An 11,891-nucleotide genomic window follows, 5' to 3' on the forward strand; every position below is an offset into this window, starting at 1 on the left:
GGCAGCATGGGCCAGCCCAAACTTGTATATGTGTGCGCTCAGTCCGTGCAGCACAGCTGGTCTCCAGTCGTCTGGGGTAATCCTTGCCACTGGACCAAGACCGAGCTCTGACAAGCCAGTGTGGTGACTGGTGTGCAAAATCCAAACACAGGCAGGTTCCACCCTTCAAGATGTAGCTCGGGATCTGGAATACTCGGTCCTTCATTAAAACACCTGTGAACTCATTCCTTTTTGGCGTGGAAGCAAATCATCCTCGCTTCCAGGGACTGCCTGTGATGATGATGATGGTTGTGGAGAAATGAAATATTGGACACCCGGTGTTTGAAACAATACTGAGACAGAACACTAATCTCCAGCTCAGGGACAGGGTTGTACAGAGCAGCAGAAACAAAGTCTCAGTGCCAGAATGAACATGGTTCACTGCCCAATGGGAGGCCAGTAAATCCTGTCCCAGTCACTTAAGTAGTCTTGGGTATTTACCCAGCATTCCCCGCGATGGAGAATGTGCCGACCCCAGACTTCAGGGGACCAGTGCGCACGCGCGAGAACTGGCTGTATTTGGAGCATGCGCGGTGCGTGTAATGGCGGAGCGGCTGTGGTGAAATGTGCTCCGTACAACAGCTCACTTTCAGCGGGGCGGAGGTGAGTAATGGACCAGCGAGAAGTCGGGGAGGCTTCATAAACACCTGGTGCCTGCCGGAAGCCCGGAATAATAACCGGAATATCGGCGCCTGCAGCCTCGAGGCTTTCTCCCGCTCACAGGCCCCGGGTAACGGCGGCCATCTTTGTACAGGAAGGCAGGGTCCGTCCTCCGCCATCTTTGTTCAGTGAGCAGCAAAGCGCATGCGCAGCCATCTTGGTAAAGTAACAGCTGAGTTATATTCTGACGCCTCGGATTTCTCACCATCTCCTAAAGGCGCTGCTCAGTGCTCAGCTTCTGGTTACATCCCAGACAATTGTAACAGGAAAGCCCCAGAGCTGTTCATTCCCAGGGTTAGAGACCCCATGTACAGTCCCAGGGTTAGAGTCCCCATGTACCGTCCCAGGGTTAGAGTCCCCAGGTACAGTCCCAGGGTTAGAGTCCCCAGGTACAGTCCCAGGGTTAGAGTCCCCATGTACAGTCCCAGGGTTAGAGTTCCCATGTACAGTCCCAGGGTTAGAGTCCCCATGTACAGTCCCAGGGTTAGAGTCCCCATGTACAGTCCCAGGGTTAGAGTCCCCATGTACAGTCCCAGGGTTAGAGTCCCCATGTACAGTCCCAGGGTTAGAGTCCCCATGTACAGTCCCAGGGTTAGAGTCCCCATGTACAGTCCCAGGGTTAGAGTCCCCATTTACAGTCCCAGGGTTAGAGTCCCCATGTACAGTCCCAGGTTTAGAGTCCCCATGTACAGTCCCAGGGTTAGAGTCCCCAGGTACAGACCCAGGGTTAGAGTCCCCATGTACAGTCCCACGGTTAGAGTCCCCATGTACAGTCCCAGGGTTAGAGTCCCCATATACAGTCACAGGGTTATTATCTCATAAGAACATAATAACCTAAGAAATAGGAGCAGGAGTGGATCATTTGGCCCCTGGATCCTGCTCTGCCATTCAATAAGATGATGGCTGATCTGATCATGGACTCAACTCCACTTCCCTGCCCGCTCCCCATCACCCTTTAATCCCTTATCGCTCAAAAACCTGTCTATCTCTGCCTTAAATACATTCAATGACCAAGCCTCCACAGCTCTCGGGCAGAGAATTCCACAGATTTACAACTATCTGAGCGAATAAATTTCTCCTCATCTCAGTTTTAAATGGGCGGCCCCTTATTCTGAGACTATGCACCCTAGTTTTAGTTTACCCTGAGTGGAAATATCCTCTCTGGATCCACCTTGTCCAGTCCCCTCGTTATATGTTTCAATAAGATCACCTCTCATTCTTTTGAACTCCAATGACTATCGGCCCACCCTAATCAACCTATCCTCATAAGACAATCCCCTCATCGCCAGAATTAACCTCTGAACAGCCTCCAATTCAAGTATATCGTTCCTTAAATACAGAGACCAAACTGCATGCAGTATTCTGGGTGTGGTCTCACCAAAACCCTGTACAGTTGTAGCAGGACTTCTCTGCTTTATCCCCCTTGCAATAAAGGCCAATGTTCCATTTGCCTTCCTGATTACTTGCCGTACCTGCACATTAACTTTTTGTGTTTTATGCACAAACATCCTCAGGTCTCTCTGTCCTGTAGCACTTTGCAATTTTTTTCCATTTAAATTATAATTTGCTTTTCTATTATTTCTGCCAAAGTGGATAACCTCACATTTTCCCATATTATACTACATCTGACAAATTTTTGCCCACTCATTTCGCCAGTCTATATCCCATTGCAAATTTTTCGTGTTCTCGATTTGCTTTCCCCCCCATCTTTGTATCATCGGCAAACTTGGCTCTATTACACTCGGTGCCTTCTTCCAAGTCATTAATATAGATTGTAAATAGTTGAGGAACGAGCACCGATACCTGTGGCACCCCACTAGTCACCATTTGCCAACCGGAAAAAGACCCATTTATCCTGACTCTCTGTTTTCTGTTTGTTAACCAATCCTCTCTCCATGCTAATATACTGCCCCCAACACTATGAGGTTTATCTTGTGCATTAACCTCTTATGTGGTACCTTATCAAATGCTTTCTGGAAATCCAAATATACCTCATCCACTGGTTCCCCCTTATCTATTCTGCTTCTTACATCATCAAAGGACTCCAGCAAATTTGTCAAACATGATTTCCCTTTCATAAAGCCATACTGACTCTGCTGGATTGAATCATGCTTTTCCAAATGTTTCGCGACTGCTTCCTTAATAATGGTCTCCAGCATTTTTCCAATGACAGATGTTAGGCCAACTGGTCTATAGTTTCCTGCTTTCTGTCTGCCTCCTTTTTTAAATAGAGGCCTTACATTTTTGGTTTCCAATCTGTTGGGACCACCCCAGAATCCTGGGAATTTTGGTAGATTACAACTAATGTGTCCACCATCTTTGCAGCCACTTCTCTTAAGACCTTACGATGTAAGCCATCAGGGCAAGGTGACTTGTCTGCCTTTAGTCCCATTATTTTACCGAGTTCTACTTCATAATGAATAGTGATTGTATTAAGTTCCTGCCTCATGAAAGCCCCTTGATTATCCACTTCGGTATTACTCTCAGTGACCGAGTGTTTTACTCTAATTAAACTGATCTCAGATTGTTTCTGTTAGATATTAACTCCTGCACGGTCCCAGCAAACACTCCCACTCCCTCATCCCTCCGATGTTGCTGCAGGATAGCTTTGTGAAGATGGGCTCATGGACAGAAACACCCTGCACGGAATGATCTCAAATTGAGCATCTCCAAGGGACAAAGCTCCCAGCTTTAATCATTCTCTGTCCTTTCCCCCCAAGCCCAGTTCCTTTGCTCAGATTCTGATAAAAGTAAATTGGGAAAAGTGCACTTTGATTTTAACAGGCTGAATTATTGCAGAGAGCTGCGCATGCACGGTTCAGCCCCACCCCCTGTGTCAATTCCCAGTGAGCAGAAGAGCACATGCACCTTCCCCTCCCCCAGCACTGCCTGCAATCACCATTCACTCAGTGAGCAGAAGAAGATGGTTTAAAACAGCCAGGAATGGTGACACAGTAGCCCCGGGGTAAGGCAACCAGCAGCAGCCTCCTTACAGCAGCACAACACTTTGGGAGTGTGTCCGCAGATGGGCTCAGAGCTCAGCATTGAGTCCGGGGGGAAACAGCCTGACAGTGAGGATGTGGGGAGTTTCGCATAGTGCATCTATTGCAGGCAACAGGAGAGGAGTGTGGGAGAAGATATTTTAAAGACGGGTTATATTGTTTCGGTGAGCTGAGTTCTCCAAAACCGTGTTGCTGGTGATTGAGAGCTACATTGTTGCTCCCTCAGGTACATCATATTCTCTCCTGCATCCATATCTTAGAACTAATAATGTTCTCGTATTATTATTCTCACAGCAAAATTCTTCAACCAGCCAGAACAAATGTGATCTTTCCTCCACCCGGAACACAAGGAACAGTGCAGGCAGCTCCTTCTCACACACAGTAAGTAGATTATCACTCACAGAGCGCAGACACACAGAACTGGCCTCAAGTCTATTGTCACTGACAGCAGAAGCTGTCAGTTCCACAGTGATCCGAAGTGGCAGAGTTACATTGTGAATCTTACAGCCACATGGAGCAGTAGAACCAGATGCTGTTTCACCATTGAAACAGATCACACTGATAGGTACATTAAACACCCACACTCACTTGCCAGAAACTGGCAGGTAGAGAATAAAAGACAATCATCTATCAGAAAAAATGTCAAACAGATAGTATAAACCACATTAGCATATCAGAAGCTGATGGGTACAGAGCAAAAGCCAAATTCATGTTTCAGAATCTGACAGATTCAGTATTTAAACCCCCCGAACATACCAGAAGATGGCAGGTGCAGAATAAACCCCACATTCCCGTACCACAGACTGACAGATACAGTATACAACACACACCCACATATATGAAAGTGGCAGTAACAGAATAAAATCCCCACTTGCATACCAGAGAGTGACAGGTAAAGTGTAAATCCCATGAGCACATATCGAAAAACTGAAAGGCAGTCAGTAAAGTTTTTACTTGCATCGCAGAAACTGATAGGGGCAGAATAAAACCCACACACACATATCTGAACAATGACAGGTAGAAGGCAAAATCTTCACACACATATCAGAGAAATACAGGTTAAAAGTTCAATTGATTCTCATGTTCACATACCAGAGACAAGCAGATACAGAGTAAATTCCACACTCACATAGCAGCAACTGACAGGTACAGTCTAAAACATACAATCAAGAAGCAGGAACAAATAGGTACAGTCTAACATAGCAGAAACTGAGAAGCACAGATTAAACCTGAACACACAACAAAACCCAACAGTTACAGAAAAATACACACATTTGCATATGAGAGACTGAGAAATACAGTATAAAACCCACACTCACACATCAGAGGCTGACTTATTACAATCCATATTCCCATAACATAAATTGACATACAGTGACATGCCCAGACTCACAAACCAGTAATTGACAGGTACAAGGTAAAGAGCTCTCTTTCATTCCAGAAACTGACAGGTACAAAGGAAAGCCCACTCGCAATTAAACAGAAACTGGCAGTTATAGAGTAAGGCCCACAATCACATATCAGAACTTGACGGGTACAGAATAAAACCTAGACTCCCATAACAGAAATGGAGATACAGAGAAAGGCCCACACTCACATCGCAGACACAGATAGAAACAGAGTGAAAGTCAGACTCATTTACCAGAGACCGACAGATTCAGCATAAACACTCACCTCCATAACACAAATTGACAGTTAGAAAGTAAAACCAATACCATAAGAGATTGGGGGTACACAGTAAAACAATACTAACATACTGGAGAATGAAGGGTATGCAGTAGAGCTCACATTCACATCACAGAGATGGACAGATACAGCACAAAATACACACTCACTCACCAAGAATGGAAAGATACATTGAAACATTGAAAATAGGTGCAGGAGCAGGCCATTCGGCCCTTCTAGCCTGCACCACCATTCTATATGATCATGGCTCATCATGCAACTTCAGTACCCCACTCCCGCTTTCTCTCCATACCCCCTGAGCCCCTTAGCCGTAAGGGCCACATCTAACTCCCTCTTGAATAAATCCAACAAACAGTACTCCACAACTTTCTGTGGTAGAGAACTTTACAGGTTTACCACTCTGGGTGAAAAAGTTTCTCCTCATTTCAGTCCGATAAGGCTTACCCCTTATCCTTAGACTGTGACCCCTGATTCTGGACTTCCCCAACATCAGGAACATTCTTCCTGCCTCTAACCTGTCCAGTTCATCATAATTTTATATGTTGCTATGAGATCCCCTCTCATTCTTCTAAATTCCAGTGAGTGTAAGCCTAGCCGATCCAGTCTTTCTTCATATGTCAGTACTGCCATCCCGGGAATTAGTCTGGTGAACCTTCGCTGCAGTCCCTCAATAGCAAGCACGTTCTTCCTCAGATTAAGAGACCAAAACTGCACACAATACTCAAGGTGTGGTCTCAGCAAGGCCCTGTACAATTGCAGTAAGACTTCCCTGCTCGTATACTCAAATCGCCTTGCTATGAAGGCCAGCATGCCAGTTGCTTTCTTTACTGCCTGCTGGACCTGCATGTCTACCTTCAGTGACTGATGTACCATGACACCCAGGTCTCTTTGCACCTCCCATTTTACTAATCTGTCACCATTCAGATAATCTGCCTTCCTGTTTTTGCACCCAAAGTGAATAACCTCACATTTATCCACATTATACTGCATCTGCCATGCAATTGCCCATTCACCTAACCTGTCCAAGTCACCCTGCAGCCTTTTAGCATCCTACTCACAGCTCACACTGCCACCCAGCTTAGTATCATCTGCAAATTTGTAGATATTACGTTAAATTCCCTCATCTAAATAATTAATGGATGTTGTAAATTACTGAGATCCCAGCACTGAACCTTACGGCACCCCACTAGTCAATGCCTGCCATTCTGAAAAGGACACGTTTATTCCCACTCTTTGCTTCCTGTCTGCCAAGCAGTTCTCCCTCCACATCAATACATTACCCCCAATACTATGTACCTTAATTTTGCACACTAATCTCTCGTGTGGGACGTTGTCAAAAGCCTTTTTTAATTCCAAATGCACCACATCCACTGGTTCTCCGTTATCCACTCTATTAGTTACATCCACAAAAAACTCAAGAAGATTTGTCAAGCATGATTTCCCTTTCATAAATCCATGCTGACTTGGACCGATCCTGTCACTGCTTTCCAAATGCTATGCTATTACATCTTTAATAATTGATTCCAGCATTTTCCCCACCACCGATGTCAGGCTAACCGGTCTATAATTCCCTGTTTTCTCTCTGCCTCATTTTTTAAAAAGTGGGTTTACATTAGCTACCCTCCAATCCATAGGTACTGATCCAGAATCTATAGAATGTTGGAAAATGACCACCAATGCATCTACTATTTCTAGGGCCATTTCTTTAACTACTCTGGGACGCAGACTATCAGACCCTGTGGATTTATCAGCCTTCGGTCTCATCAGTTTCCCTACAACCATTTCCTGACTAATAAGGATTTCCCTCAGTTCATCTTTCCCGTTAGACCCTCGGTCCCCTAGTATTTTCGGGAGGTTATTCGTGTCTTCCTTAGTGAAGACAGAACCAAAGCATTTGTTCAATTGGTCTGCCATTTCCTTGTTCCCCATTATAAATTCACCTGATTCTGACTGCAAGGGGCCGACATTAGATTTCACTAATCTTTTTCTCTTCACATATCTATAGAAGCTTTTGCAGTCAGTTTTTTATGTTCCCTGCAAGCTTACTCTCATATTCTATTTTCCCCCTCCTTATTACACCCTTAGTCCTCCTCTGCTGAATTCTAAATTGCTCCCAGTCCTCAGGTTTGCTGCTTTTTCAGGCCAATTTATGTGCCACTGTCCCTAATTTCCTTGGTTAGCCACGGTTGAGCCACCTTTCATGTTTTATTTTTACGCCAGACAGGGATGTATAATAGTTTTAATTCATCCATGTGATCTTTAAATGTCTGCCATTGCCTATCCACCATCAACCCTTTAAGTATTATTCGCCTGTTTATCCCAGCCAAATCACGTCTCATACCATCGAAGTTTCCTTCAAGTTCAGGACCCTAGTCTCTGAGTTAACTGTGTCGCTCTCCATCTTAATGAAGAATTCTACCATATTATGGTCACTCTTCCCTATGGGACCACGCACGACTAATTGCTAATTAATCCTCTCTCGTTATACAAGACCCAGTCTAGGATGGCCGGCTCTCTAGTTGGTTCCTCGACATATTGGTCTAGAAAACCGTCCCTTATACACTCCAGGAAATCCTCCTCTACAATATTGCTACCGGTTTGGTTCGCCCAATCAATATGTAGGTAAAAGTCACCTATGGTAACTGCTGTACCCTTATTGCACGCCTCCCTAATTTCCTTTTTGATGCCATCCCCAACCTCCCTACTACTGTTAGTTGGGTTTGTTTACAGACCACCAAACGTTTTCTGCCCTTTGTTGTTTCGCAGCTCGACCCATACAGATTCCACATTATCCCAGCCAATGTCCTTCCTTACTATTGCATTAACCTCCTCTTTAACCATTAACTCTACCCCACCTCCTTTTCTTTCTTCAATATTGAATACCCCTGCATATTATGTTCCCAGCCTTGGTTACCCTGGAGCCATGTCTCTGTAATCCCAATTACATCATATCCATTAACAGCTATATGTGCAGTTAATTTGTCCACCTTATTACCAATGATCCTCACTTTGAGACTCAGAGCCTTCAGGCTTGTTTTTTTAACACTCTTTATCCTTTTAGAATTATGTTGTAATGTGGCCCTTTTTGATACAGAATGAAACCCACAGGCAATTACTAGAAATTGACAGGAACAGGATAAAATCCATGCTCTCGTATCAGAAACTAACATACAGAGTAAAATCCTCATCCACATACCAGAGATGGACAGATATGAGTAAAATCCACACTCCCATACGAGACTACATTAGAAAATAAGAACATAAAAAATAGGAGCAAGAGCAGGCCATACGGCCCCTCGAGCCTGCTCCACCATTTAATACGATCATGGCTGATCCGATCATGGACTTGGGTCCACTTTCCTGCCCACTCCCCATAACCCCTTATTCCCTTATCGGTTAAGACACTGTCTATCTCTGTCTTAAATATATTCAATGTCCCAGATTCCACAGCTCTCTGAGGCAGCGAATTCCACAGATTTACAACCCTCAGAGAAGAAATTCCTCCTCATCTCAGTTTTAAATGGAGAGCCCCTTATTCTAAGATTATGGCCCCTATTTCTAGTCTCCCCGATCAGTGAAAACATCCTCTCTGCTACCACCTTGTCAAACCCCCTAATTATCTTATACGTTTCGATAAATCACCTCTCATTCGTTCTTCTGAATTCAATGAGTAGAGGCCCAACCTCCTCAACCTTTTCTCATAAGTCAACCCCCTCATCTCCGGAAACAACTCAGTGGACTTTCTCTCAACTTCCTGCAAAGCAAGTGTATCCTTTCATAAATATGGAAACCAAAACTGCATGCAGTATTCCAGGTGTGGCCTCACCAATACCCTGTGTAACTGTAGCAAGACTTCCCTGCTTTTATACTCCAGCCCCTTTGCAATAAAGGCCAAGATTGCATTGGCCTTCCTGATCACTTGCTGCACCTGCATACTAACCTTTTGTGTTTCATGCACAAGTACCCCCAGGTCCCGCTGTACTGCAGCACTTTGCAATCTCTCTCCATTTAAATAATAACTTGCTCTTTGATTTTTTTCTGCCATAATGCATGACCTCACACTTTCCAACATTATACTCCATCTGCCAAATTTTTGCCCACTCACTTAGCCTGTCTATGTCCTTTTACAGATTATTTGTGTCCTCCTCACACGTTGCTTTTCCTCCCATCTTCATATCGTCAGCAAACTTGGCTACGTTAAAGTCGGTCCCTTCTTCCAAGTCGTTAATATAGATTGTTAATAGCTGGGGTCCCAGCACTGATCCCTGCGGCACCCCACTAGTCACTGATTGCCAACCCAAGAATGAACCATTTACCCCAACTCTCTGTTTTCTGTTAGTTAGCCAATCCTCTATCCATGCTAATATATTACCCCCAGCCCCGTGAACTTTTATCTTGTGCAGTAACCTTTTATGTGGCATATTGTCAAATGTCTTCTGGGAATCCAAATACAAAAGACCCACTTTATCCACCCTGTTCATTACATGCTCAAAGAATTCCAGCAAATTTGTCAAACTTAACTTCCCCTTCATAAATCCATGCTGACTCTGCCTGACCGAATTCTGCTTTTCCAAATGTCGTGCTATTGATTCTTTCAAAATGAACTCTTCAACATTTTCCCAACCACAGATGTTAGGCTAACTGGTCTATAGTTTCCTGCTTTTTGTCTGCCTCCTTTTTAAACGAGTGCGGCTCTCAGTCCCCGGGCAACAGCGAGTGCGGCTCCCGGGCCCCGGGCAACACTGAGTGCGGCTCTCGGGCCCCGGGCAGCACCGAGTGCGGCTCTCAGTCACCGGGCAACACCGAGTGCGGCTCCCGGGCCCCGGGCAACACTGAGTGCGGCTCTCAGTCCCCGGGCAGCACCGAGTGTGGCTCTCAGTCACCGGGCAACACCGAGTGCGGCTCCCGGGCCCCGGGCAACACCGAATGCGGCTCTCAGTCCCCGGGCAACACCGAGTGTGGCTCTCATTCCCCGGGCAACACCGAGTGCGGCTCTCAGTCCCCGGACAACACCGAGTGTGGCTCTCAGTCCCCGGGCAACACCGAGTGTGGCTCTCAGTCCCCGGACAACACCGAGTGTGGCTCTCAGTCCCCGGGCAACACCGAGCGCGGCTCTCAGTCCCCGGGCAACACCGAGTGCGGCTCCCGGGCCCCGGGCAACACCGAGTGTGGCTCTCATTCCCCGGGCAACACCGAGTGTGGCTCTCAGTCCCCGGCCAACACCGAGTGTGGCTCTCAGTCCCCGGGCAACACCGAGTGTGGCTCTCAGTCCCCGGACAACACCGAGTGTGGCTCTCAGTCCCCGGGCAACACCGAGTGAGGCTCTCGGTCCCCGGACGACACCGAGTGCGGCTCTCGGTCCCCGGGCAATGCCAAGCGCGGCTCTCGGGCCCCGAGTCAGAGCCACCGGGCCCGGCCCCAGCAACCCCCGGGGGCAGCACCTCCCCCACACCAGGCAAACAACAACTTACATTTATACAGCAGGCCCAGCAATTCCCAGCCGCTCTGTATCAGGGTGGGCGCTGGATGTGGAAGTCACTCACTGGCCTCCTGTGTGTGTCTGTTTGTTACATCAGTTTGAGCTGGATGGAGATGGGGGAGAAGCTGCTGGGTATCACCCCCAGTAATTCTGGGCCCAGTGGGAACAACAATTTCCCATGTGGGCCTGTCGAGGGAGTGTGTTCCCTTCCCTGAATGACAACAGTGACCCAGATGTGTTTTTACGACAATCCGGCAGCTTTCATGGTCACTTTTTTCTCGTGCCGGCCCCACAAATGACCAGATTGATTAAGCTCAATTTCACAACCTGCCTTTGTGTTTTTGTGGGTTCTCTCTCACACTCACTTTTTCCTGTTTAAAATTCACTTTACAGGGTGTTAAAAGGGAAGGATTTGTAGACTGGAAGCTCAAACCAAACATCACCTCAAGATCTGACGGTCACTCAATACATCGGGACTGGAATATCATCAGCTTTTGACCATGGAAGCAGAAGGCACCGTTCACAGTGGGGAGAAACGGTACACGTGCTCTGTGTGTGGACAAGGCTTCAGTCGATCGTCCAACCTGGAGAGACACAAGTGCAGTCACACTGGGGAGAAACCAATTAAATGTGGGGACTGTGGGAAACGTTTCAACTGCCCGTCCCAGCTGGAAACACATCGACGAGTTCACACTGGGGAGAGGCCGTTCACCTGCTCCGACTGTGGGAAGGGATTCATTCAGTCATCCGACCTGCTGATACACCAGCGAGTTCACACTGGGGAGAGACCGTTCACCTGCTCCGAGTGTGGGAAGAGATTCACTACATCATCCCACCTGCTGAAACACCAGCGAGTTCACACTGGGGAGAGGCCATTCACCTGCTCCGAGTGTGGGAAGGGATTCATTCAGTTATCCCACCTACTGATACACCAGCGAGTTCACACTGGGGAGAGGCCGTTCACCTGCTCCGACTGTGGGAAGGGATTCACTGCATCATCCAGCCTGCTGATACACCAGCGAGTT

At 46.8% G+C, this 11,891-nt stretch overlaps 1 long non-coding RNA gene across 1 annotated transcript; it reads left to right on the top strand.

Annotated features, from left to right (window-relative positions):
- The first annotated feature begins 577 nt into the window (after positions 1 to 577).
- Positions 578 to 11,649, top strand: LOC139254833 (uncharacterized). Its single transcript, XR_011592040.1, has 3 exons — positions 578 to 642; positions 3,996 to 4,082; positions 11,260 to 11,649. It is a non-coding gene; the product is annotated as an uncharacterized lncRNA (long non-coding RNA).
- Positions 11,650 to 11,891: the final 242 nt, after the last annotated feature.

Source organism: Pristiophorus japonicus, unplaced genomic scaffold, assembly GCF_044704955.1.
Source record: "Pristiophorus japonicus isolate sPriJap1 unplaced genomic scaffold, sPriJap1.hap1 HAP1_SCAFFOLD_58, whole genome shotgun sequence".
NCBI lineage: Eukaryota > Metazoa > Chordata > Chondrichthyes > Pristiophoridae > Pristiophorus > Pristiophorus japonicus.